This window comes from Macaca mulatta, chromosome 7, assembly GCF_049350105.2.
Source record: "Macaca mulatta isolate MMU2019108-1 chromosome 7, T2T-MMU8v2.0, whole genome shotgun sequence".
In the NCBI taxonomy this organism is placed as follows: Eukaryota; Metazoa; Chordata; class Mammalia; order Primates; family Cercopithecidae; genus Macaca; species Macaca mulatta.
In genome coordinates this window covers 142154733-142180334 of record NC_133412.1, presented here as the reverse complement: position 1 = coordinate 142180334, position 25602 = coordinate 142154733, and the positions used below count along the sequence as shown (strand labels likewise).

The following is a 25602-nucleotide window of genomic DNA, read 5'->3' as shown; positions in this document are numbered from 1 at the left end:
TCATAAACTGACCTAGGGGTTGGGGGTGGAGGAAGCCTTGCCTGTGCTTAGGCCTCTGGAGACCCATGTATAGGAATAAAGGAGATTGGGATCCAAATAGCCCACAGGGCTGGCCTCGGGGATCCCTGGGAGCCAGACACAAGGACAGCAGCCACGGCCCAGGTGACTAGGAGCTTCCCGGGAAGCAGCTCTGAGGGGCACTGCAGCCTCTTAGGCAGATCAGCCTGAGCCCAGCTGCCTTCCCCACAGCATGTGTCTGGAGTGTCACAGGCAACACGTATCTGTTCATTCATTCATTCCTTTATTCATTCAACACTTGCTATGTAGCAGGCACTGTGCTGGGCTCTGCAGCTCAGCTGTGCATGAAACGGACAAGGCCCTGCTCTCATGGAGCTTATATATGAGACAGGCAGCAGACAGGACAAGAAACAATTCAATATCTGATGTGATCAAGTCAGCTCACGAGCGTGAGGAAGAAGCATGAAGCAAGGCTCGGAGAGGGAGTGACTGGGGTGGAAGGTTCCACGCAGTCCCCTGAGAAGGCGGCATCAAGTAGAGAGAAGCCTGATGGTGTAAGACAGGGAACCGGCAGATCTGTGGGGAAGGGCATTTCAGGCAGAAGGGACAGGAAGTACAGAGGTTCTGAGGCCAGAAGGACCTTGGCACACGTGAGGTGTGGCAAGGAGGCCAAATGGGTTGAGTGGAGGGACAAGAGAGAGCCGTGGTGAATGGATTGAGGGGCAGGCAGAGCCAGGTCACTGGGATGAGTGGGGTCCATCTGTTTCTGTCTGATGGGAGGCCATGGAGGTTTTGGGCAAAGGAGTGGCATGACTTAGGTTTACGAGATTGGCTTGATGCTATGTGGAGAATAGATGGTGGAAGGTCAGATGGGGAGCTGAGAGACCCAACAGGAAGCCACTGCAGGTCAGGGAGAGGAGGTGACGCTTAGGGGTTAGAGACCTACCTGTCATTCGCTTCCAGATGGAACTGACTGCTAGGGAGAGGCGGGGTCCCCCTGGAGAAGCAGATGGGAGAGCAGAGCAGGAGGAGTGAGGAATGAGCCCTGGCCTCCAGCTTGAGGAGGTCAGGAAGAGGAGGCTGAACCAGCTCAGGAGACTGAAGAAGAGCCAGTGAGGTACGAGCGGGACCAGGCAAACGGTGTCCTGATGACAGTGCGTGCAGAGGCAAAAAAGAGGGGACGCTGACCTGTGTCAAAAGCTGTGAACTTGCCCAAAAGACGAGGACCACCCCAGACCACCCAGATGGGAAGTCGAAGGTTACGACAGCTTTGACCGGAGCAGCCGCAGAGCAGGGCTGGGGGCTCGGGCCTGATGAGAGTGCATGAGAGAATGGGATGGAAGGAGCTGGAGATGCAAGGCAGGCAAATTAGTTGGGGGGATTTTGCTAGAAAGGATCAAAGAAACGGAACAGTCAGGCTGGTTGGCCATGCAGGAGGAGGGAGGAGAGGACACAGCGTGTGGCCCCGATGGCCTCAGGAGGGGTTTTAGAGCTGCAGAACAGGTGGTCAGGGACACCGTGTCAGTCACTGGGCAGGCTTGGCTCCCTGAGGGTGGCAGGAAAGAGGTGGATCAGGGCAAGGTGTTCTAGGAGATAGAGGGCTCTGCCTGTGTTCTTTCTCCCTAGCCATCTTTGTGTTTCGGAAGCTGTTTTTTTATTTCATTTATTTATTTTTTTGAGACAGAGTCTTGCTCTTGTTGCCCAGGCTGGGGTGCAATAGCACAGTCTCGGCTCACTGCAACCTCCGCCTCCTGGGTTCAAGCGATTCTCCTGTCCCAGCCTCCCAAATATCTGGGATTACAGGTGTGCACCACCACACCCTGCTAATTTTTGTATTTTTAGTAGAGATGAGGTTTCACTATGTTGGCCAGACTTGTCTCGAACTCCTGACCTCAGGCGATCCACCCACCTCGGCCGCCCAAAGTGCTGGGATTACAGGCGTGAGCCACTGCACCTGACCAGGAAGCTGTTTTTTAGAATCATGGAAAATAGCAACTAAAGAAAAATTTGTCACCTGAAATGCTACCCCCGATTACTAGCTAAGAGTGTAGCTGGGATAGAGGCTGGTGGTAGAAGGATCCAAAAGAAAGAATGAGCTCTAGGTAGAGCCGACGGCTGAATCTGGCTGGGTGGGCCTGGTCAGAAAAGCTGGCCTGGCTGACCTAGCAAGCACAGGACAGGACGGACAGGATATCAGCAGTTCACAGCCTCATGACCTGGGACTTTCCTTACCACTGGGTGGTGCATTGACTTAGGAACCTACTGGCTACAGCGGAGGACTGTTGATGCTGAAGGGCTCATGGACCTCTGGTCGGGGAGGAGCCCTTCCTGCTGTCCCAGCATTCTCAGAAGGATAGTCCTGCCCCACCTGGGAAATATGAGGGTGACTTTTGCATCCAGAAAAAGGATGTACCAGCTGGGTTGCGTCCATTTAGAGTAACAGTGACCCTTGCTACTCAAAGTGTGGTCCTTGGACTGGCAGTATTGCCATCAACTGGGATCTTGCTAAAAATACAGAACCTCAGGCCCCACCCTAGTCCTACTGAAGCTGTGTGTATTTTACCAAAATTCGTAGGTGACTTCTATGCACATTAAAGTTTGAGAAGCACTGGCTTAAGTCACTGATCCTCAGACTTGCTGCACTTTGGAATTACCTAGTGAATCTTAAAATATACTGATGCCTGGGTACCAACCACCCTGCAGTTCCCCAACACTCCCAGAAATACTGATTTTACTACTACAGGGTATGGCCTTGGTACCAGGAATTTAAAAGCTTTTCACAGGATCATAATGTGCTGACTTAACCACTAACTTTGAGAACCACTACCAGAAGCCATAAAGATGTTTATCTGGGAGTTAGATTCCAGGGTAACTCTAGGTAGACTCAGCAGCCCCAGGATATAGCAGAGGACTCATCACTATCAGGACTTGTTTTGTATCCTTAGGCTTGTTGCCTTGTGATTAAAGATGGTTGCCATGTCTCCTAGAATACTGCACTTACCTGAGGTTCAAAGGTTGGGAAGAGAGCACAAGTGCGAGGAGGGAAGAGAGCTTGTTTTGTGACTTCTCTCATTTTGTCAGGCAGGGAAAAACTTTCCCCAGATCCCAGCACTTCAGAAGGCCAAGGTGAGAGGATCACATGAGGCAAGGAGTTTAAGACCAGCCTGGGCAACATAGCAAGACTCTGTCTACAAGACAAACAAACAAGGCCAGGTGTGATGGCTCACATCTGTAATCCTAGCACATTGGGAGGCTGAGGTGGGAGGATTGCTTGAGCCCAGGAGTTCCAGACCAGCCCAGGCAAAATGGCAAAACCCCATCTCTACAAAAAATACAGAAGTTAGCTGGACCTGCAGTCCCAGCTACTTGAGATGCTGTGGTGGGAGGATCACCTGAGTCCAGGGGGGTCAATGTTGCAGTGAGATGAGTTTGCACCAGCCTGCACTCCAGCCTGAGACCCTGTCAAAAAATCAACCAATAGAAAAAGAGAAGTATTTCCCAGAATTCCTGCAACAGATATCCCCTTTATTTTCATTGAGCAAAGAGAGGTAACCCTTAGCTGCAAGGGAGTCTGAGAAAGCACATTTTTAGCTTTTTCACTTTCTATAGTAGGAAGCAGAAAATGGAGAACGGGGTTAGAAAGGACCGTTAGCCAGTCATCAGTATGCACCATAAAATGCACATGAGATATAAATGTTCATGTGGCAAACTTGATAAGTTAAATAATTAAGTAATTAGTTGGCTAGGTTTTCAATGGAAGAAACAGAAAAGATGGGGTCTTCTATTAATTTTCTGTTGTTCACTGATTTGATCAATTGATCTTTTTTTTCTGTTTAATTGATTTGTTTTATGTTTGTTCAGATAAAAAAGTCAAAAAGTTTTCTTTAAAATACAAGGGTCAGGTGTGGTGGCTCATGCCTGTAATCCCAGCACTTTGGGAGGCCAAGGTGGGTGGATCGCCAGAGGTCAGGGGTTCAAGACCAGTGTGGCCAACACGGGGAAACCCTGTCTCTACTAAAAATATAAAAATTAGCCAGGCGTGGTGGTGGGCACCTGTAGTCCAGCTACTCGGGAGGCTAAGGCAGAAGAATCACTTGAACCCAGGAGGTGGAGGTTGCAGTGAGCCAAGATCATGCCACTGCACTCCAGCCTGGGTGACAGTGAGACTCTCTTTCAAAAAATTTAAAAAATTAATAAAATAAAATAAAATATAAGCACCTTTGAAGGCAGGTGTTCCCATCTGAATGTAAATGTTGTATATTGTTCCTAGCTCAATGTCACAACGCTTAGTAAAAATAGAGGTGAAGAGTCCAAAAAAATAAGATGGCAGACCATATTCATTCATGCTCTACAAACTAATAAATGTGTTGTCTAAAACAGCTGCATCTAAAAACCCTTAGGATTTTGTATCTGTTTAACATAGAAATTCAACTTCTGGGAATTAGTTCAAAGGAAATAATCATGTATCCATTTCAGAAATAGTCATTGCTGGCCAGGCATTGGTGGTTCACACATGTAATCCCAGCTCTCTGGGGAGGCCGAGGTGGGCAGATCACTTTGAGTCCAGGAGTTCTAGACCACCCTGGGCAACATGGTGACACCCTGTGTCTACAAAAAAAAAACCACACACACCCGCAAAATAGCTGGGCGTGGTGGCACATGACTGTAGTACAAGCTAAGCAGGAGGCTGAGTGAGAGGATTCCTGGGACTAGGGAAGTGGAGATTGTAGTGAGCCAAGATTGTGCCACTGCACTCTGGCCTGGGTGGCAGAGTGAGACCCTGTCTAAAAACAACAACAAATGGTCATTGCCATGCTGCTTATAAAAATTGGAAACTCCCATGACAGGGGATTGGTTGGATGATCCAGCCACATACAATGGAATACTACACAACATAAAAACAACAATGTTGAGGCCGGGAGCGGTGGCTCATACCTGTAATCCCAGCACTTGGGGAGGCCAAGATGGGTGGATCACTTGAGGTCAGGAGTTCAAGACCAGACTGACCAACAAGGTGAAACCCTGCCTCTACTAAAAATACAAAATTAGCTGGGGATGATGGTGCACACCTGTAATCCCAGCTACTCTGGAGGCTGAGGCATGAGAATTGCTTGAACCTGGGAGGCAGAGGTTACAGTGAGCCAAAATCGCACCACTGCACTCCAGCCTGGGCCACAGAGCGAGACCTCATCTCAAAAAAAGAGAAAACATGTCAAACAGTATTTAATGGCGTAAGAAAATGTTCACAATATATTATTAGGTGGAAAAAACAATATGTAAGGCAATATGTAGTAAATCACATTTTTATTGTGATAAAGTATATTTATGCTAGGAAAAAACCACTACAAGGAAACACGACAAAAATATTGCCTTTCTGGATGGTAGGATTATGTAAGGTTTTGCTTTTTTTCTTTTGATTAATCTACATAACTTTTTTTTTTTTTTTTTTTTTTTTTTTTTGAGACAGAGTCTCACTCTGTTGCCCAGGCTGGAGTGCAGTGGCACAATCTTGGCTCACTGCAAGCTCCGCCTCCCGGGTTCACGCCATTCTCCAGCCTCAGCCTCCCAAGTAGCTTGGACTACAGGCCCCTGCCACCACACCTGGCTAGTTTTTTTGTATTTTTAGTAGAGACGGGGTTTCACTGTGTTAGGCAGGATGGTCTCAAACTCCTGACCTTGTGATCTGCCTACCTCGGCTCCCAAAGTGCTGGGATTACAGGTGTGAGCCGCCAAGCCCAGCCAACATGTTTTATTTCATTGTGGAAACAAGTTAGGGAGAGTCACGCAGCCTAAACAACCTAGCATATGTTTGTGGAGCCCAGATGAGAACTCAGGTTTCCCTTTCTTCTACCTTCTCTCCACCCAACACTCCACTCCCCACCTCCAGGCTAAGCAAGACACCATCCCTCAGTTGCTGAGAATGTCCTTGGAGGCTTCTGGAGACCTGGCCCACTTGGCCAAGTTTATGTTTTGGTGGAAACTCTTAATGTTTCCATTGTCTGACTTAAGAGTCTTTAAATTATTCATCTTAATTAAGTGCAGCCTGGGTGTTCTTTGACAGAGCCCTGGCCCAGTGGATTTTCTTTACCTCTTCTTTGTTTTAGAAGCCAAGAATAAAAAGGGTTTAGAGAGAAGACAGACTGTTGGCTTTGCTGTGTCTACATCTGAAAGGCACCCATTCTGCTGGGAGAAATGACGGCATGGCCATTAGGCCTGTCTGACATCCCACACAGTGGTTCCTTAGGGTCTTGGAAGCCGGCAAGAACTATCTCTCTGCAGAAGTAGCTGCCTGGGTTTCGAGGTGAGTCAAATAACATCCCTTACTTGAGTAGCTTCACGAACAGACATATCCTTTCAGCTAAGACCTGCATTCTTACTGTGTGCCAGGTACTGGGGGCGCAGCAGACAGCAAGGCAGGCAACAGAGGCCCTCTCTCAAGGGACTTATGATGGGGTAGGAGAGGAGATAGAACAAATTAGTGAACTGGCAATTAAACAAGGTGACCTCAGAGAATGGTAGATGCAAGGAAAAAATAGTGCAGGGCAAAGTAAAAGGCAGTGATGTGGGGGGAGGGAACAAGTATAGACAGGTGACCGTGGGTGGCCTCTCAGAGGTGGTGGCATTTGAGCTGGACTTCACCGGTCATCAGATCATGAGCAAATCCAGGGGAACAGGTTTTCAGATAGAAAACAGCTAAGAGAAAGACTTGTGTGGGAATGAACTTGGCCATTTTTATAGGAAAGGAGGGAACACTGGGAGGTCTTTTCTTGGAATAAATTCCCAGAGTGGGTAATAGGACCAGAAGTTACAAACATATTTATGACTTTGAATATATATTGGTGGATTGCTTTCCAAAATCAACACATATCGTGTAGCTAATTGTTAGCAGTCATTATCCTTGGGGAGTGGAATGCAGGGGTCAACAGCATAAGTAGAGGGACTTTAAAGTTTCTATCTTCTGAGCCAGGTAGGGTGGCTCACACCTGCAATCCCAGCTACTTGGGAGGCTGAGGTGGGAGGGAACATTGCTTGAGCCCAGGAGGTCCAGGCTGCAGTGAGGTATGATTGCGCCACAGCAGGCCAGCCTGGGTGACAGAGTGAGACCCGGTTTCTAAAATAAATACATTAATTAAGTAAGTAAGTAATACATTAATAAATAATTTTTAAAAGTTTTCCATCTTTTGTATGGCTTGAATTTTTTTTTTTTTTTTTTAACCAAGGGCATAACATTTTTTTTTTTTTTTTTTTTTGAGATGGAGTATTGCTCTGTTGCCCAGGCTGGAGTGCAGTGGATAGAACTCAGCTCACTGCAACCTCTGCCTCCTAGGTTCAAGCGTTTCTCCCACCTCAGCCTCCCAAGTAGCTGGGATTATAGACGTGCACCACCATTTCCAGCTAATTTTTGTATTTTTAGTAGAGATGGGATTTTGCCATGTTGGCCAGGCTGGTCTTAACCTCCTGATCTCAAGTGATCTGCACTCCCTGCCTCCCCCTGGCCTCCCAAAGTGCTAGGATTACAGGCGTGAGCCACCGTACCTGGCCACATATTATTTTTATAACTTAAAGAGACATAGTGTTTTAGGACATTGGTAATAAGCAGGGTGGCAAATATGTTTTATTATTCTAAATACTATATATGCATTACACAAATTATGTTATATATATTAAATATTTTATAATAAAGCCTTGGGTTTTTTATTTTTATTTTGTCTGTGTGTGTGTGTGTGTGTGTGTGTGTATATTTGTGTGTATGTGCGACTCTGTCGCCCAGGCTGGAGTGCAGTGGCATGATCACAGATCCCTGCAGCCTTGACCTCCCAGGCTCAGGTGATTCTCCCACCTTGGCCCCCTAAGTAGCTGGGACCACAGATGCGTGCCACCTCGCTTGACTAATTTTTGTATTTTTTGTAGAGATGAGGTCTTGTCACATTGCCCAGGCTGGTCTGGAACTCCTGGGCTCAAGTGATCCTCTCGATTCAGCCTCCCAAAATGCTAGGATTACAGGCATGAGCCATCACACTTGGCCAGCTTTGGGTTTTACAAAATGTACTAATTTTTACACCATCAGGTAGCTATAAATGTGACACTTTCACCACATGCTTATGAGGATTGATGATTATTACTCTTTGACATTTTTGCTTCTTTATTCAAGTTCCGTCACTGGTTTGCTCTGATATTAGATAAGTCACTTCAGCCTCGGTAGGATTCAGTTTTTTGTCAAACAGGAAGAAAGATCCTTCCAACCTCTCAATTTTCTAACAGAATTGCTCACAGAATTAAACAAAATAGTAAATGGAAAGGCACTCTGCAGATTTTTGAATGCAATAAGATAGAATAGAGGAAAGAGAATTGAGAGGGAATTGTCATCTGGAATGGAGTTTCCCTTTCCAAAATGAATATATATCATGTGACCAACTGTTAGCACTCACTATCCCTGAGGAGTGGGATGCAGGGGTCCAAAGGATGAGAAAAGGGACTTTAGAGTTTCCATCTTCCATCCACATCTCACCGGGGCCAGCAGCTTCTCCATAGAGCCTTCCTTGACTCTACCTTTCACTCTGATCTCTCTGTTCTCTAAATTCTTTCTTTCTTTCTTTCTTTCTTTCTTTCTTTCTTTCTTTCTTTCTTTCTTTCTTTCTTTCTTTCTTTCTTTCTTTCTTTCTCTTTCTTTCTTTTTTCTCTTTCTTTCTCTTTCTTTCTTTCTCTCTCTCTCTCTCTCTCTCTCTCTCTCTCTCTCTTTCTTTCTGTCTTTCTTTCTTTCTTGATGGAGTGTTGCTCTGTCGTCAGGCTGGAGTGCAGTGCCACAATCTTGGCTCACTGCAACCTCCACCTCCCAGGTTCAAGCAATTCTCCTGCCTCGGCCTCCTGAGTAGCTGGGATTACAGGCGCCTGCCACCACTCCAAGCTCATTTTTGTATTTTTAATAGAGATGGGTTTTCACCGTGTTAGCTAAGATGGTCTCGATCTCTCAACTTCGTGATCCACCCACCTCGGGCTCCCAAAGTGCGGGGATTACAGGCACGAGCCACCGTGCCTGGCCTCTAAATTCTTTCTTTTTTTCTCTTTGAGGTTATCATAAAACAGCACATTCTCTAAATTCTAACTCAAATGTTTTTGAACTTAAGGTTGTTTGACTTTATACTATAATTGTTTAATGTACATTAATGATGATGTCCCTCTTACTTTCATTTCCTGTAAAGGAGGGTCCACAGAAGGCATGGCATTTCAATGGTGGAATTTTAGGCATTAGCGAGCAGGTAAAAGAGATATTTTTTGGGGGAAAGAGTGGTCTTTTCAGATTCTAAAATTACAGAAAGTTGGATGTATTGGGAGGAGCTTCAAATTAAACTTTCAAAGACATAGGTTATAGTCTGGGTGTTTCAATTGCTAGCCCTGAGCATGTCAAGTCTTGTAACCTTCCTGATTTCAGTTTCTTGAGCTAGAAAAGGGAGCCTATGAATAACTGCCCTGCCCACTTCCTTATGGTGTTTTGGGGATTTGGTGAACCAACATGCAGTTAAAAAGCTTTGAAGATGGTGGGGTTTTGTGGAACAACAAGGGCCTAGTGCTATAATGTGATGACTTCGAGTGTGCCCCACAAAGTCATTCAAGGGATACACTCACACAATGCTTGCTGGCTGAGGCTGGAGGGAAGGGATTCCTCTCATTGACCCTGAGTGTCATGCACAGACCTCGGGCTTTGGCTTTAGGCAGAACTTGGTTCACCAATAGACCTCCTCCCCTTCCCAGCACATGGGAGATTGTACCTCTCAGCTCCCTTGCTGTTGGGTAGAGCCATGGGGACTAGTTCTGACCAATGAAACAATAGAGGAAGTTCACTTCCAGGCTAGTGAAACACTCATGCGTGATTCTCCATTCTCTCTCTTTCCCTCTCACGGCAATTGTAGAGGAGGCCTTGTGTTGACACTGGGGGACCCAAAGATCACAGCAGCCAGGATCACTGAGTCCCTGCTTGGAAGGTGGCTGTGTGAAGGAGAAATATACACCAGTCGTGTAAAACTGCTGAGATTCTTAGAACTGTTTGTTACTGCAGCACAACCTAACCTATCCTGTCCAATGTATAGCCTGAGTCTCAGGTGCCCCTCCTCTGGGATAATAACACGTATTGCACATGTTTGTGGTGAAGATTTAATGAGAGAATGTGTGAAGCTCTTAGCTCAATGTTGGCTCGTGGGACGAGCTCATGAAATAGATTCCTGTCCTCTCTGGCAGGGTACTGCATTCTTGACAAAGGCAGATAAGCCCACCTGACCAGACCTTCCCTTGGCCCTCAGAGGCACAACAATGAGGTCAGGAGTTCCTCATGGAAGCAGATGCACAATCCTTATTAACCTGCAAGTATTATGAGTTCTGTCTCTCCACACTTCCCATCTCTTTTCATAGAAATCCTGGGGCAGTAATTTGAGGCTGCTGAGAGATGTGGCACTGACAGCCGCTGACATCCGTCTTTCGTTTGCAACAAGCTGTGGCAACTCCACTTTCCCCACCCCACCTCCACCAACTGGCTTCTCTTCTGCTGGGGGTAGGGGTGGGGACTGAATGGCTGGGGAGTCGGTGGTGGGTGGGGAGGGGCATTCCTTCCTCATTTACCATGATCTGTCCCCCTCAGCCTAAGGGAAGCATTTGGGAAGATCAGCATTCAGTAGGGCTTCTGAACCTCGCTTAGTACGTGCCTTGACTCAGTAAAAAACCAAATAATTGCAAAATAATAAATAAAGAAAGAAAATAAAAACTCTACGCTGTGGGTGCCTTTTTTGTTTTTTGAAGTGAAGGTGAATGAAATGGTGATATGCTAGGAATAAACCATAAACTCGATGCCTGAAAAGGTAGAAACAAAACTTCTATGGAAAAGTACCTTTCCCCACCCCCCACCTTTTCCTTTTTTGAGGCAGGGCTTGTTCTGTCACCCAGTCTGGGGTGCAATGGTGTGATCTCGGCTCACTACAACCTCTGTTTCCTGGGCTCAGACGATCCTCCTACCTCAGACTCCTGAGTAGCTGGGACTACGGGTGCGCACCACCATGCTCAGCTAATTTTTTAAGAAATGGGGTTTTGCTATGTCGCCCAGACTGGTCACAAACTCCTGGGCTCAAGCAGTATGCCTGCCTCAGCTCCTAAAAGCGCTGAGATTACAGCTGTGAGCCACCATGCCCAGCCACCTTTTCCTTTTCAATAATGGTCCAAGATGTGGTTCTGTCCGGGTGCTTCTGCAACCAGGCTGGTCCTTTTAGCTGAATCAGGAAAGTGATTTCTTGAATCCCACAGAGAGGAACTGGAGAGCTTAAAAAGCCTTTAGAAAGTTAACTCAGGGTGATTGTAGTCTTTTCCAGAGCCAGGAACTGAGGCCTCACCGGACACCTTCCCCCACAATGTCCTCCCACTCCTCCGTGAGCTCACACATCCAGGCACACACATACCCATTCAGTTATGGAGGAGAGGACGGGAGCAACTGGAGAAGCTTCCAGCCTAACCTTTGAAGACTCAAAAGAAATTCAAGTCCATTTTCAAAGTGTAGCCCTGGCTGTGGTGGGGCCTGGTCCTGACCTGCAGGAGCTGTGGCTAGACTAGTAAGGAGCTACTCCAGACAGGCCAGGAAAATAGATTCCACTTCCCACACCCCACCTTATGAGAAACAGATGACTCCTTTCTGAGAAACGGTGAGCGCCTCCAGAAATCCATCCCTGTCCCCTTTTTTATTTTGTTCCAAAGCAAATACTTCCCTTGGCTTCTGTTCTCACGTCCAGACAAGCTCTGCAGGAGCGGAACTCCCAGAGCCAGGGACCTGGACTTGAATGGAAGTCAAAGAACCTATGGGTGAGCTATGACCACAGACTGGTGGGCTGATTTCATAACAAGTGCTCCAGACTTACATATCCAAATAAGCATTCCCTTCAAAATCATCACCTAGGTAGGCTATAGGTTTACTTCAAGGGTAATTAACAAAGGTATCAACATTGATGGAACATCTGCCAAATGTTAGGCTTGCGCTAAGGGGCCTATGGGTATTAGCCCATTTGACCCTCACAGCCTCAATAACATGAGAAAACTGAGGTTCAGAGAGTCACATCACTACTGGGTGATAAGGCTGAACTCAGGTCATCTGACTTCAAAACCGGGGTTAGAATGACTTTCAGAGTCAGGAGTGAACACAGTCCTTTAAGATCTCACTGCTGGCATAAGGGCCTACCTTTATCAGGTTCAGCCAGTGCAATCCAGAGCCGTCACACTCTCATTATTTCATTGAAATCTCTCCACAGTGTGACATGCGGGTGATCACCACGACCTTCGTAGGCAGGAAGCTGGGTGACTCAGAGAGGTTACGGAACTGGCTATTACAAGAAGTGGCACTGAGATAACTCTTGGGAATGATTTGACTTCTGGAAACAGCCAAAAACTATTTGTAGCAAAGTCAACTAAACTGGGTAAGTCCTCAAGGTGGGCAAAATTAGGCATACTCAATAAAAATTTACACAAACTGCTCATCGTGTGTGGTACATAGGCTGGTCATGAAGACATGGCCTCGGTTCTTAGCAGCCTGAGCCAAAATCTGCCTCCTTGTAATTTGCCTCTGGGGCTCCAATTTGAATTTGGAGGTGCATTGAATTGGTCGATTTAATACCCCTACCCCTCTTCCACGCCTTCCTAACAAGCCTGGTTATCTGATTACCAAACTGGGCAGACTAGAAGCAGCAAATTAGAAAACACAGAGGTGTGGCCAGGTGCGGTGGCTCACGCCTGTTATCCCAGCACTTTGGGAGGCCAAGGTGGGTGGATTGCCTGAGCTCGGGAGTTCCAGACCAGCCTGGGCAACATGGCGAAATCCCATCTCTACTAAAAATACAAAAATTAGCAAGGCGTGGTGGTGTGCGCCTGTAATCCCAGCTACCCAAAAGGCTGAGGCATGAGAATCACTGGAACCTGGGGAGCAGAGGCTGCAGTGAGCTGAGATTGTGCCACTGCACTCCAGCCTGGGTGACAGAGCAAGACTCTGTCTCAAAACAAAACAAAACACAAAAAATTAGCCATGGTTGTGTGCACCTGTAATCCCAGTCACTCAGAAGGCTGAGGCATGAAATCACTTGAACCCAGGAGGCAGAGGTTGCAGTGAGCCAGGATTGTGCCAGGATCGTGCCTTTATACTTCAGCCAGGGCAACAGAGTCAGACTCTGTCTCAAAAAAAAAAAAAAAAAAAAAGGAAAGAAAAGAAAACACAGAGATGCATTATTCAAATCACCTGGGAAGTTTCTAACCTACTGAAGTCTGGGTTCCCCTCCCAGAGAGTCTATTTTTATTGGTCAGCTTTGGGGCCCAGGTATGGTTTTGTGTGTGTGTGTGTGTGTGTGTGTGTTTATTTATTTTTGGTTTTTGTTGTTTTTTTGAGACGGAGTTTCGCTCTTGTTGCCCAGGCTGGAGTGCAGTGGCACGATTTCTGCTCACTGCAACCTCTGCCTCCCAGTTTCAAGTGATTCTCCTATCTCAGCCTCCTGAGTAGCTGGAATTGCAGAAGCATGCCACCACGCTTGGCTAACTTTTGTATTTTTAGTAGAGACGGGGTTTTGCCATGTTGCCCAGGCTGATCATGGACTCCTGAGCTCAGGCAATCCACCCACTTCGGCCTCCTAAAGTGCTGGGATAACAGGCATGAGCCACCACGCCCAACCACATCTCTGTGTTTTCTAATTTGCTGCTTCTAGTCTGCCCAGTTTGGTAACCAGATAACCAGGCTTGTTAGGAAGGCGTGAGCCACCGAGCCCAGCTGTGGTTGTTATTTTTGAAGTTCATCAGGTAATTTTAGCCAGGGTTGGGAACTGCAGTGTTAGGAAGAGAGAATTTAGACTATTTCAAGGTGTCACAGGAAGCGAGCACCAGAGCTGGGCTTTAAGCCACAGCCCACCTGAACCTTCAGACTAAGCAAGTGCTCAGTAAATATGATGTCAACCCTACTGTTCAAGGGTGGCACCATGAAAGTAAATCCAGCTTTCCAGTGAGATCCTATTTGCCAGGGATTGAGGCAGGTGCCTGGTCCCTGCCTCCTCCATTCCCGAGAGCCAAAGGAGGCCCAGGGGTGGTACTGCCTGTGTTCCTGCCTTGCTGCTGCTTCTTCCTTGTTTTATTTGAGACAGCGTCTCCCTCTGTCACCCAGGCTGCAGAGCAGCAGCACAATCTCAGCTCACTGCAACCTCCACCTTCTGGGCTCAGGTGATTCTCCTGCCTCAGCCTCCCGAGTAGCTGGGACTACAGGTGTATACCACCACACCTGGCTAATTTTTGTATCTTTAGTAGAGACGGGGTTTCGCCACGTTGGCCAGGCTGGTCTTGAACTTCTGACCTCAAGTGATCTGCCCACCTTGGCCTCCCAAAGTGCTGGGATTACAGGTATGAGCCGCCACACATGGCCCTGCCTTGCTTCTGGTAAGATTTTGAATCCTTGTCTAATTTAATTTAGCTTTACAGGGAGTGTGTGTGTGTGTGCACGCGTGCGCGTGTGTGTGTGCGTGCATGCATGCATGCATGTATGTGTGTGTGTGTGTGTGTCTGTCCATCTGTCTGTATACCCATAACCTTTAGCTTGAGGGGACATGAGGAGAGGGATGGCCCCCTGGTCCTGGCACTTTCCTGCATGAGACTGATAGGAATAGCAAGCCACAGACACCGTGACAAGGATGGACTGGGACTGTCTCCATTGTGACTCCTCATTGGAGAAGCCACCAAGGAGCCAGACCCTGCCTGGTCCGTCTCCCTGGGCAGCTCTGTACTTCAGCCTCTCTAGTTGTCTTTTTTCATCAGTGCAAGGTTCCCCCAGGTGCTCGGGTCCTGGCTCCACATACAGATGCATTTGTCAGTTGCTACACCCCTTACCTTTCCCTTCCATGGCTACCACATCCTTCATCCCTCAGCACAAGGACATACTTTATCTTTGAGAGAGCAGACCGGAATTTCAGGCCAAGAATAAGGCACGGGTGTGGAGTGATTAGCTCAACTTCCTACCATCTATACAGTTTACCAAATGCTTCCACAGATGCAATTTCATTTAGTACATCTTCAAAATAACCTTGTATAAAGGATAATTTTATGTGTCAACCTGACTAAGCAACAGGGTGCCCAGATATTTTTGTCAAACATTAGTCTGGGTGTTTCTGTGAGAGTGCTGGGTTGAGAGGAACATTGAAATCAGTGGACTGCACCTTCCCTCCCGAGTTTCTGGGTGGGCCTCATCCAATCAGTTGAAGGCCTGAACAGAACAAAGGCTGACCCTCCCCTGAGGAAGAAGACAGGATTCTTCCTGCCTGTTGACCTCCAAGCTGGGACATCAGCTTTTTTCCTGCTTTTAGACCCTTTCCTCTGATGAGACATCGGCTCTCCTGGCTCTCGGGCCTTTGCACTTGGACTAGAATGAAACCATTTGCTCTCCTGGGTCTCAGCTTGCCGACTCACCCTGCAGATCTGTGCATAATCACAGGAACCAGTTTCCTGTAAGAAATCTCTTCCGGCCAGGTGCAGTGGCTCACACCTGTAATCCCAGCACTTTGGGAGGCTGAGGCGGGTGGATCACTTGAGGTCAGAAGTTCAAGACCAGCCTGGCCAACAGGGTGAAACCCCATGTCTACTAAAAATACAGAAAATTAGCCAGGCATGGTGGCACGCACCTGTAATCCCAGCTACTTGGGAGGTTGAGGCAGGAGCATCGCTGGAACCCAGGAGGCAGAGGTTGCAGTGAACCGAGATCTTACCACCGCACTCTAGCCTGGGAGACAGAGTAAGACTCTGTCTCAAAAAAGAAAAAAAAAGAAAAAAGAAAAAAGGGAACACATCCCATTGGTTCTGTTTCTCAGGAACACCCTAATACACCTTGTCTCACAGATATTGCTAATCTTCTCATTTTACAGATGATAAAATATTTGAGTCAAAGCCACTGCATATGTGGCCAGCCCTGAAAAAAGTTCTGTAACTTGTTCAAGGTCAGTGTCAGTGTCCTCAGTAGAGCAAGACTTGAAGGTGGGTTTAATTTATTAAATTATATAGCCTTTCTGGGAACTCTCTTTCTCAAGCACAGGGCCCCCCTTGAGAACCCAACCCTCAAGGGGCTACTCCTGAATTTAGGATTAGCTGTCTCCAGCCCCTGAGAGGCCTGAGAAAACTGAGTGTTTCTTTTCTGGGCTCCAGGTTCTTCCCAATTTAGCTCTGGATTAAAGTGTGTTCTCCTGATGATGGGCCACTGACACCCACTCAGGTGTGCGCTGCCCTTACCTCTCTAACAGCAGCACCTGGATTTTGCTCACTCTCACTCTGCTCTCCTTGCCCGCTCCTTTCTCGCCATGTTTCATGCATTGTGCAGCTCACCTTGACCAGGTAGAGCTCCCACTTCAGCCCCCTCCCCATCTTGTCCAGTACATGCCTGGATCTATGATCTCTGATTCTTTCACAGGGAGCTATGCAAATGGATATTGACAGATGAGTTAAACACAGGCACTGTCCTTCCCTGTTCTACAGTCCTTTCCTTTTTTTTTATTTGAGATGGATTCTCACTCTGTCTCCCAGGCTGGAGTGCAGTGGCGCAATCTCGGCTCACTGCAACCTCTCCGCCTCCCCAATTCAAGTGATTGTCCTACCTCAGACTCCTGAGTAGCTGGGGTTACAGGCGCGTGTCACCAAACCCAGCTAATGTTTGTATTTTCAGTAGAGATGGGGTTTTGTCACGTTGGCCAGGCTGGTCTTGAATTCCTGACCTCAGGTGATCTGCCCACCTCGGCCTCCCAAAGTGCTGGGATTACAGGCGTAAGCCACTGCGCCTGGCCAGTCCTTTCCTTTTTAAAGAGCTGAAAATATTTCAGAACCCACATAATTTCCATTTTGTTGTCAAGCCACAACCATTGTTTCAGAGAGAAGGCTCTATATGAAAAAGACTAGGTCTTTTTTTTTTTCTTTTGTAATCATGTGCCTGTAGATATGAAAAAAACTAGGTCTTTTGAATCTCCATTTCTCTCCCCACCTCCTTATACATTCCTTTCTCACTCCAGATAATTGCCTCCTCCCTGCAGGTTTATTTCCAAAGTAATTCAAGAAAATTGCTTTGACCCCTGTGTGATGGGTCCACACATTGTGATCTTCTGTGGCTCCTAAAATGTTTTAGAGTTTTCTGGCGGGGGGATAGGTTAGCTTTTTCTTGGCCATAGACTGGGTAGTTCTGGTATGACAGCAAATGTAATCTAATTTTTCTTCTTTTTTCTTATTTATTTATTCATTCATTTTTTTTTCAGCTCCAGCTGCAAGGAATTCTGATTTTTAGATGATGAAAAAAAGGAAGGAAAGAAAGGAAGGAAGAAGTAGAGGAAAGAAAGCAAGCAAGAAAGAAACGAATAGCAGCATCCAACAACGAAGTTTACATGTACCTTAAGGGAAAGAATTTTGTAAGAAAGCTTTTATTTGCAGATAATGTCTGCAAATTGCACCTGTGGCCAACCAGAAATGGGGAGGACTGATAACTGCAGCAAGCCACTTACCAGTTTCAAAATTATATTTATCTCATTTCCCCCATTTTTAGTAGTTGAAAACACTTCAACACATTCACTGTTAATAATTCTTGCCTCTGGCCGGGCGCGGTGGCTCAAGCCTGTAATCCCAGCACTTTGGGAGGCCGAGACGGGCGGATCACGAGGTCAGGAGATCGAGACCATCCACCGTGAAACCCCGTCTCTACTAAAAATACAAAAAACTAGCCGGGCGAGGTGGCGGGCGCCTGTAGTCCCAGCTACTCCGGAGGCTGAGGCAGGAGAATGGCGTAAACCCGGGAGGCGGAGCTTGCAGTGAGCTGAGATCCGGCCACTGCACTCCAGCCCGGGCTACAGAGCAAGACTCCGTCTCAAAAAAAAAAAAAAAAAAAAAAAAAAAATAATAATAATAATAATTCTTGCCTCTGAGCATATAGGAAATAGGTTAGTGATGGGATGTGCTCAGGATTATAGGCCATGGTGGGAGATAAGATCTTTGAGACCTGAACAACTTCCTCCATGAGGCTGTCACTCAGGGCAGCTCCTGGCTAAGACCTGGGAACCGTGCTGTTAAGCTGTGCTGACATGGAGTTAGAAGGAATGTGGAGGAGGGCTTTCCAGAAGGCAGGAGCCTGGAAGAGGGACTTGAGGGTCTTGAAGAAAAGGCATGTGGGCAGGAGTGTCAGGAGGGCCATGAGGTAATGCTCCCAGAGTGCTCTGAGCCCTCTGGTTAAAGGACATTTAACCACAGGTTATTATCCTGCCTATTATTTGTGTCTGAAATAACAGCTATGACAATGGATGCTGTAAAGGTCAGCCCTGGGGCTCCTGTTGTCTGATGCACTTAGTAAGAGTTGGGGGTGGAAAAGAGTTGATGAGGCTTGCTGTTGATCTAAACACTTTTCAGCCGGCCAAGGCCAAGGCATGGGATGCCTATGAGAAACCCCAGATGAAACTGATCTCCTGTGGTCCTCAGGCAAGGATGGCAGCTGAAATTTAACTTGAATATGTGCAAGGTAAGGCCCACGGTGTGAAAGCTCATCTCAGCATCTTTTTGAGGGCAGAACTCTCAGGGTGGAACCCTGAGAGGCTGGACCAGACACAGAGAGTAGGCACTTACTCAGTTCAGGGCAGAGGCCTGCCTTGGTCACCAAGCACACAGCATGCCAGGTGGAGTGGGGCCATGGGCTCTGGGCTCCTGAACAGTTACGAGGCCCCACAGGGGTTTGGACTGCCCTTTCCTGTCTAGAGTCATCTCAGATCTCACTGGGTATTGCTTGGTAGGACTGTAGCAATTCCACCCCTTCATCTTACATGAAGAGAGGGCGGATCTTGGAGGAGAGACCTGCCCAAGGTCACCCAGCTAGAGGGAGGTTGAGCCAGGACCAGAAGCTGGACCCTTGTCTTCCAGTTGGAGTATCTCCTCCACTCCACCTTGTCTGCACGCCTCCCATCCAACCTGAGGCAGGTAAACAGCTGCCTCACAGCCCCCCGCTGGAGATAGTGGGAGATGGGAAGCCCAGGGGCCACCCAGTTCTCCTTACTCCACTCCAGTCACTTCCAACAAATGTGTTTTGAGTACTTGTTACATATCGTGCACTGTCACACATGGGGGATAAGGACATGAAGTTTAGTATCAGACCTTGGTCATTTAATTCCTTTGAGCCTTGACTTCCTCATCTGGAAAATGTGCAACACCAACCCCTGTGTCTAACACATATAGTGAGTGTTCCCTTAAAGGTACAAGATGAAGGCCAGCTCTCAGGAAGTTGGCGTCTGTCGGGGGAGCCAGGTTCATCATCAGCGATACTCAGTGTGTACAAACAAAGTTGTTTAAGAGCAGAAGAAGGAATAACTAACTCTAGCTAGGCTGTACCAATATCTGCTCTGCCACATTGCGGCTGGATGACCAGAAGCAAGTTCCTCACCCTCTCTAATGGAGCCTGAATTGCCTTATTGGTAAATGGGATGATGTAAGTAGCACATAAATGCCAGCTTATGGATTTATGAATTGGAGATAACAAATATAAAGCATTTGACAGTTAGTAGGCATCAATAGAGTATATCTTTTTTTTTTCTTTTCTTTTTTGCTTGAAGCCAAATCTTCACAGAAGAGGTAACATTTGTGTTAGGTTTTGAGAGACAGGCAGAGCTTTATGGGGAGAAGATGGACAGGACAGCATGCACAGAGGCATGAAGACATGAAAATATGGCGTCTTCAGAGAAGGACAAGAAGCTTGGGGATTCTGGAGCAAGGCATGTGTAGGAGAGTGGTAGAGAGACTGGGACCAGGCTGTGATGGGCCTTGTACCCAACGTAAAGAAATTTGGATCTATGAACAATGAGGACCGTTAGGGGTTTTTGAACTTAGGCAAGACATGGTCAAATTAGCATTTATAAGATATGCTTTGTTAGCATTTCCTTGGCTGTTTGTTTTTGCTTGTTTCACTGAGAGTCGCATTCTAACAACAGTAACACAACAGTGATAAACTCCTGAATGTCTATCAGAACTCTCTTCATTGCAAGTGACAGGAAACCAAACTCAAGTTAGGTGTGATGGTTTGAAAATATGTCTGCTGGGCCAAGTGTAGTGGCTTATGCCTGTAGTTTGGGAGGCTGAAGTGGGAGGATCACTTGAGGCCAGGAGTCCAAAACCAGCCTGCACAACATAGTGAAACTCCATCTCTACAAAAAATAAAACAAGTTAGCCAGGTGTAGTGGTGCATGCCTGTAGTCCTAGCTACTCAGGAGGCTGAGGATTGCTTGAGCCCAGGAATTTGAGGCTGCAGTGAGCTGTCATTGCACCACTGCACTCCAGCCTGGGTGACATCGTGAGACACAGTCAAAAAAAAGAAAGAAAGGAAGGAAAGGAGGGAGAGAGGGAGGGAGGAAAGAAGGAAAAAAAGAAGGAAGGAAGGAAGGAAGGAAAAAGATGTCCACAAATTCTTTGATACTCCTCCCTTCAAGTGGTAAAGGCTGATCCCCCTCCCTTTGAGCATAGACTGGACTTGATAATTCATTTCCCACAAATAGAATAAGTGGGAAGTGACAATGCAAGACTCCAGAGACTAGGTCATAAAAGGCACAGCAGCTTCCCCCTCACTGGCCCTCTCCTGGGTGACTCTTCCGGAGGATGCCAGCTGCCATGCTCTGAGAACACTTCATCAGCCTAAGGACAGCCCGCATGGCAAGGAACTGAAACCTCTGTCAAAAGACACATGGGTGGACCAGCATGTGATTTCACATCCTTCAGGCCTGGTCAAGCCTCCAGATTCCTTGCTAACATTCAGTCTGAAATCATATGAGAGACGCCGAGCCAGCACCACCCCGCTAAGCTGCTCCCAAATCCTTGACCTACACACATTGTGCAATAAGAAATGTTTGTTTTTTGAAGCCCCTAAATTTTGCAGTAATCTATTATGCAGCAATAGATAGCTAATACATCAGCTTAAGCAAAAAGGGAACTTACTGGTGTACATAACTGTGAAGACTAGAGGTAGGGACAACTAGATGCGAGTCATCAAAAGACGTCACTGGGGGCTGGACGTGGTGGCTCACGCCTGTAATCCCAGCACTTTGGGAGGCCGAGGCAGGTGGATCATTTGAAGTCAAGAGTTTAAGACCAGTCTGGCCAACATGGTGAAACTCCATCTCTACTAAAAACACACAAAAAATTAGCTGGGTGTGTTGGTACATTATCTGTAATCCCAGCTACTCAGGAGGCTGAGGAAGGAGAATTGGAGGTGGGGGTGGCAGTGAACTGAGATGGCACCACTGCACTCCAACCTGAGTGTCGGAATGAGACTGTCTCTAAATAAACAAAAAGCTGGGCATGGTGGTGCATGCCTGCAGTCCCAGCTACTCGGGAGGCTAAGGTGGTAGGATTGTTTGAACCCAGGGAGTCAAGGCTGCAGGGAGCCATGATAGCGCACCATGCACTCCAGCTTGGGTGACAGAGCCTCAAAGAAAAGACAGAGACCCTGCCTCAAAGAAAAAAAAAAAGAAAAGTTTCATTGTGTGTCCTTCATTCTGATTGGGTCCCATGCCCTAAGCCAATCGTGTGCTCTGATTGGCTAGGCCTGTCATTTGCCCAGCCCTGTTGACTAGGGGTGGGGTCAACTCTACCTGAAGCCCAGGGATTGGAGCAGGGGAGGTGTCCTCCCAGAGGAATATCAAGGTATGGTTGCCAGGAGGGGGAAATGGTTGCTGGTATCTATTATACCCACAGGTATCTATTATACCTGTGGTATAAACAACAGGTATCTATTATACCCACAATTGCATTGTACTTTTCAGTGTGTGTCTCATGTGCATTATTTCTTGCTAGCTACTGTGACCTATTGGCTGTTCCTGGAATGCTCATGTTTTCTCACCCATTTAGGTCTTAAAGGCTACCTACTCAACAAATCTTCCCTGAACACTGCATTTAAAATATGTAACCTCCCTCTACTTCTCCCCAAATTCTCAATTCCCCGTCTCTGCTTTATATAGATATATATTCTTTCCTTATAGCTTAACACTATCATATTATTTTACTTCTTTATTTTCTTATCAGGCTCTCCCAGTTGAAGTGTAAGCTCCATGGGGTATGGACTTGTGTCCATTCTGGTCACTGCTACATCATCTGTGCCAAAACAGTGTCTGGCACATAGTAGGTACTCAATAAAAAATAGCTGAATGAATGAATGTGCACAGCCATCCTGTGAGGTAGGTGGGATGGAGGTGATTCTCTCTGTGTTATAGATAAGGACATTGAAATTTGAGAGAAGGATCCTGTTGGTACAAAGATTTAAAAAAATTTTTTAACTTTAACTGTTCAGTGCTAATGAGAAAACAGCAGAGGGAACTTGATTCATTACAGTGTGTTCCAATCAAGTGAACGTTAAATGATGCCCTGATGCAGGAGTTCAAATAGAGAAAGTGGTAGGAGAATTGAGTCATTGCCTGGCACGTGGTGATATAGGCATCCCCAATGCAGAAAGAACCACCTGCTTGATCACAGTCAGAACTAAATCATGCTGGGAGTAGCAATTTTGTTTCAGCAAATAGCAACAGTTACATTTAAATTAGTGTGACTAATTTGGATCTTACTGGTTTTATAGTTACTTTTAAATAGAATTTGTAAGCTTGTTTTCATTTTATAGTTGATTGTAAACCCCAAACCTCAGTAAGTTTTGTACCTAGTTTTATGTTCATACACATTTAAGGAACTTTAAAATAAAAATTAAGTAACTTTGTGAGGATTTGTATCCTTTCAAAAGGAACTTGCTTAGTATTCAAGATAGAGAAACATTGTTTCAGAAGATTTCAAATCCTCTTCTCACTGGAGATAAAAAGGAGGAGTTGCAGAAAGATGTTCTTAGAACAGGGCTCAGAACTTCATTACTGGGAGCTTAAAGACTGTCTGGTGAATCCAGCCCTGTCATTTTGCAGATAAGTAAACTGAAGCCCAGCGAATTCAGGTCTCCTGGCCTTATCCTGCTTCCCACATAAGGATATCTGCCCCTAAAAGCTATCCCATCATTTCCATGGAAGTGATCTGGACAGAGTGACTTTTCAGCTAGTGGCTGCTGTAACTTGTAAGGCCAGGGCTGTGTTGTGGGGGAGGTGGAGGGTTAGGCATCAAAGTGGGGATTATTGATTCTTCCAATCTATGAACATAATAAATCATCTTTCCATTTATTCAGGTCTTTACATTTTCAGCTGTGATTTGAGTGTATTGCTCTGATTCTTGCTGGGAACGAGAGACAGCTGGGGAAAAGCTCCCAGCCCTCCTTGGAGGGCCCAGGCTGGGCAGCTCTCAAGCCTGATTAGCTCTGCTCCCAGAGCTGACCTCAAGGTAGCCATCTAAGGTAGAGATTTCTGAGGGTCCAGGTTGGTTTACCCTGGGTGTCTGGGGGAGATACATATGCCTGATCACTAGGGAAAAGAATGCACCAGGCCTGGTACAATGGTGCTTGCTTGCAATCCCAGCACTTTGGGAGGCTAAGGAGGGTGGATCACCTCCAGGTCAGGAGCTCGAGACCAGCCTGACAAACATGGTGAAACCCCATCTCTACAAAAAACAAACAAACAAACAAACAAACAAACAAACAAACAATTAGCCAGGTGTGGTGGCACATGCCTGTAATCCCAGCTACCTGGGAGGAGGCTGAGGAAGAAGAATTGCCTGAACCTGGGAGGTGGAGGTTGCAGTGAGCCGAGAACGCACCATTGCACTCGAGCTTGGGCAACAAGAGTGAAACTCTGTCAAAAAAAAAAAAAAAAAAAAAAAAAAAAAAAAAAAAAAAGGTGTGCCAGACAGGCCAGATATTCTCTCACCTGAGACCCTAGAGCTGGGCGGAGCATGGGAAGCACAGGAAATTTCCTGCCAGCCTCTCATTAGAAATCCCGCATGAGGGAAATTGCGGAGTGTCTCCGGCCCTGCATCACTGGTCTCTGGTGGGAGGGAGAGGAACTGGCCCTATGGCAAACAGTACCAGTGAAGCAGAAGCTGGTGCGGAGGAATTCATCCTGGTGGGTGATGGCTGAGTGTTACTGGCTGGGGCATGGGACTGGGGACAGCCAACTCAATTTCACCACCCCGAGCTTCATGAGGTTCTCAGGAGGCCCAATAACTTAGGAAATGCTTGTGTGGACTATGGCAAAGGACTGGCCTCCCTGAGCCTCCCACGGATTGATGGAGAAACTGGCAGTGAGATGGAATTTTGCTGATGCCATTTTTCATTTAGTGAATATTGAACTGGAACACCTATTGTGTCCTAGGCTCCGTGTTACACTGAGTGGGGGAAAGAAGAGGGTTGAGGCTTCATAGAGACAGTGTGAGAGAAAAAATGGACAAAGGACTAAAATAAAGCAAAGTATACTCTCTTAGTTACAAATGGTACGCTATGAGTGTTTGGGGAAGAGAAGTCTATTAATTATATTGCTACTGGGACTGAGGACAAAACTGAGATTTCTGATTTCCCAAGGCCGAAATCCAAAAAACTACAGTGATTTATTTCCTACCTCCTTCTAGCATTCTACAAACACTCTAATGACTATATGCCCTGTGCTCTTAGAAAGAGCTCGTAGGAGCCTATCACCATTAGGCTCTAAGGTTAGAGAATAACTCAGGATACAAGGAAGGCAATGGCCAGATATCTGGGCAGGAGGTTATTAGTGTTTTTAGTTTCCAGAATATTGCAGATCTTACTTGTCTATGTTTCCACACAGGGCCTTGCATGGTCAGTCACCCATAGCAGGGTGGAAAAGAAACTTACGAGCATTGAGGTGGCCTGCTGCATGCCAGGCATGGGGCTGGCACTCTCCCTTCTTTATGTCACCTCATGTGTCATCCAGTTCTTTTTTTTTTTTTTTGAGATGGAGTTTTGCTCTTGTTGCCCAGGCTGGAGTGCAATGGTGTGATCTCAGCTCACCACAACCTCCGCCTCCATGTTCAAGTGATTCTCTTGCTTCAGCCTCCTGAGTAGCTGGGATTACAGGCATGCACCACCACACCTGACTAATTTTTCATATTTAGTAAAGCTTGTGTTATACTAAGACTAAAGTCCCCAGTATCATCTCACAGCGTGATGGTCATGAGTGAGAAGATGGGTCAGTGTGTTACCTTGGTCCACCTCAGGACTTCCCTTATTGAGAAGATAAGTTCATCAGTTATTGTTTTAACTTACTTCCTGACCGTCTTCCCACACACTGTGAGCATCCTCACTCATCAAAACTCCCCCCTTTTCTCAGACTCAGATGAGGGTCTTTCTTTCTTTCTTTCTTTTCTTTTCTTTTTTTTTTTGAGACCAGCTTTCGCTCTGTCACCCAGGCTGGGGTGCAGTGGTGAGATCTCAGCTCACTGCAACCTCTGCCTCCTGAGCTCAAGCGATCTGCCACCTCCACCTCCCAAATAGCTGAGACTACAGGTGTAAACCACCATATCTGGCTAATTTTTGTATTTTTAGTAGAGACAGGGTTTCACCATGTTGGCCAGGCTGGTTTTGAACTGTGCTCAAGTGATCCGCTTGCTTTGGCCGTCCAAAGTGCTTGGATTACAGGCATGAGCCACCTTACCCAGCCAGATGAG

General features: G+C 46.7%; 1 long non-coding RNA gene across 1 annotated transcript in view; it reads right to left on the bottom strand.

Moving 5' to 3' along the window:
* Positions 1-25602, bottom strand: part of LOC144330343 (uncharacterized) — a 52602-nt gene that overhangs the window by 21801 nt on the left and 5199 nt on the right. The window lies entirely within an intron of this gene.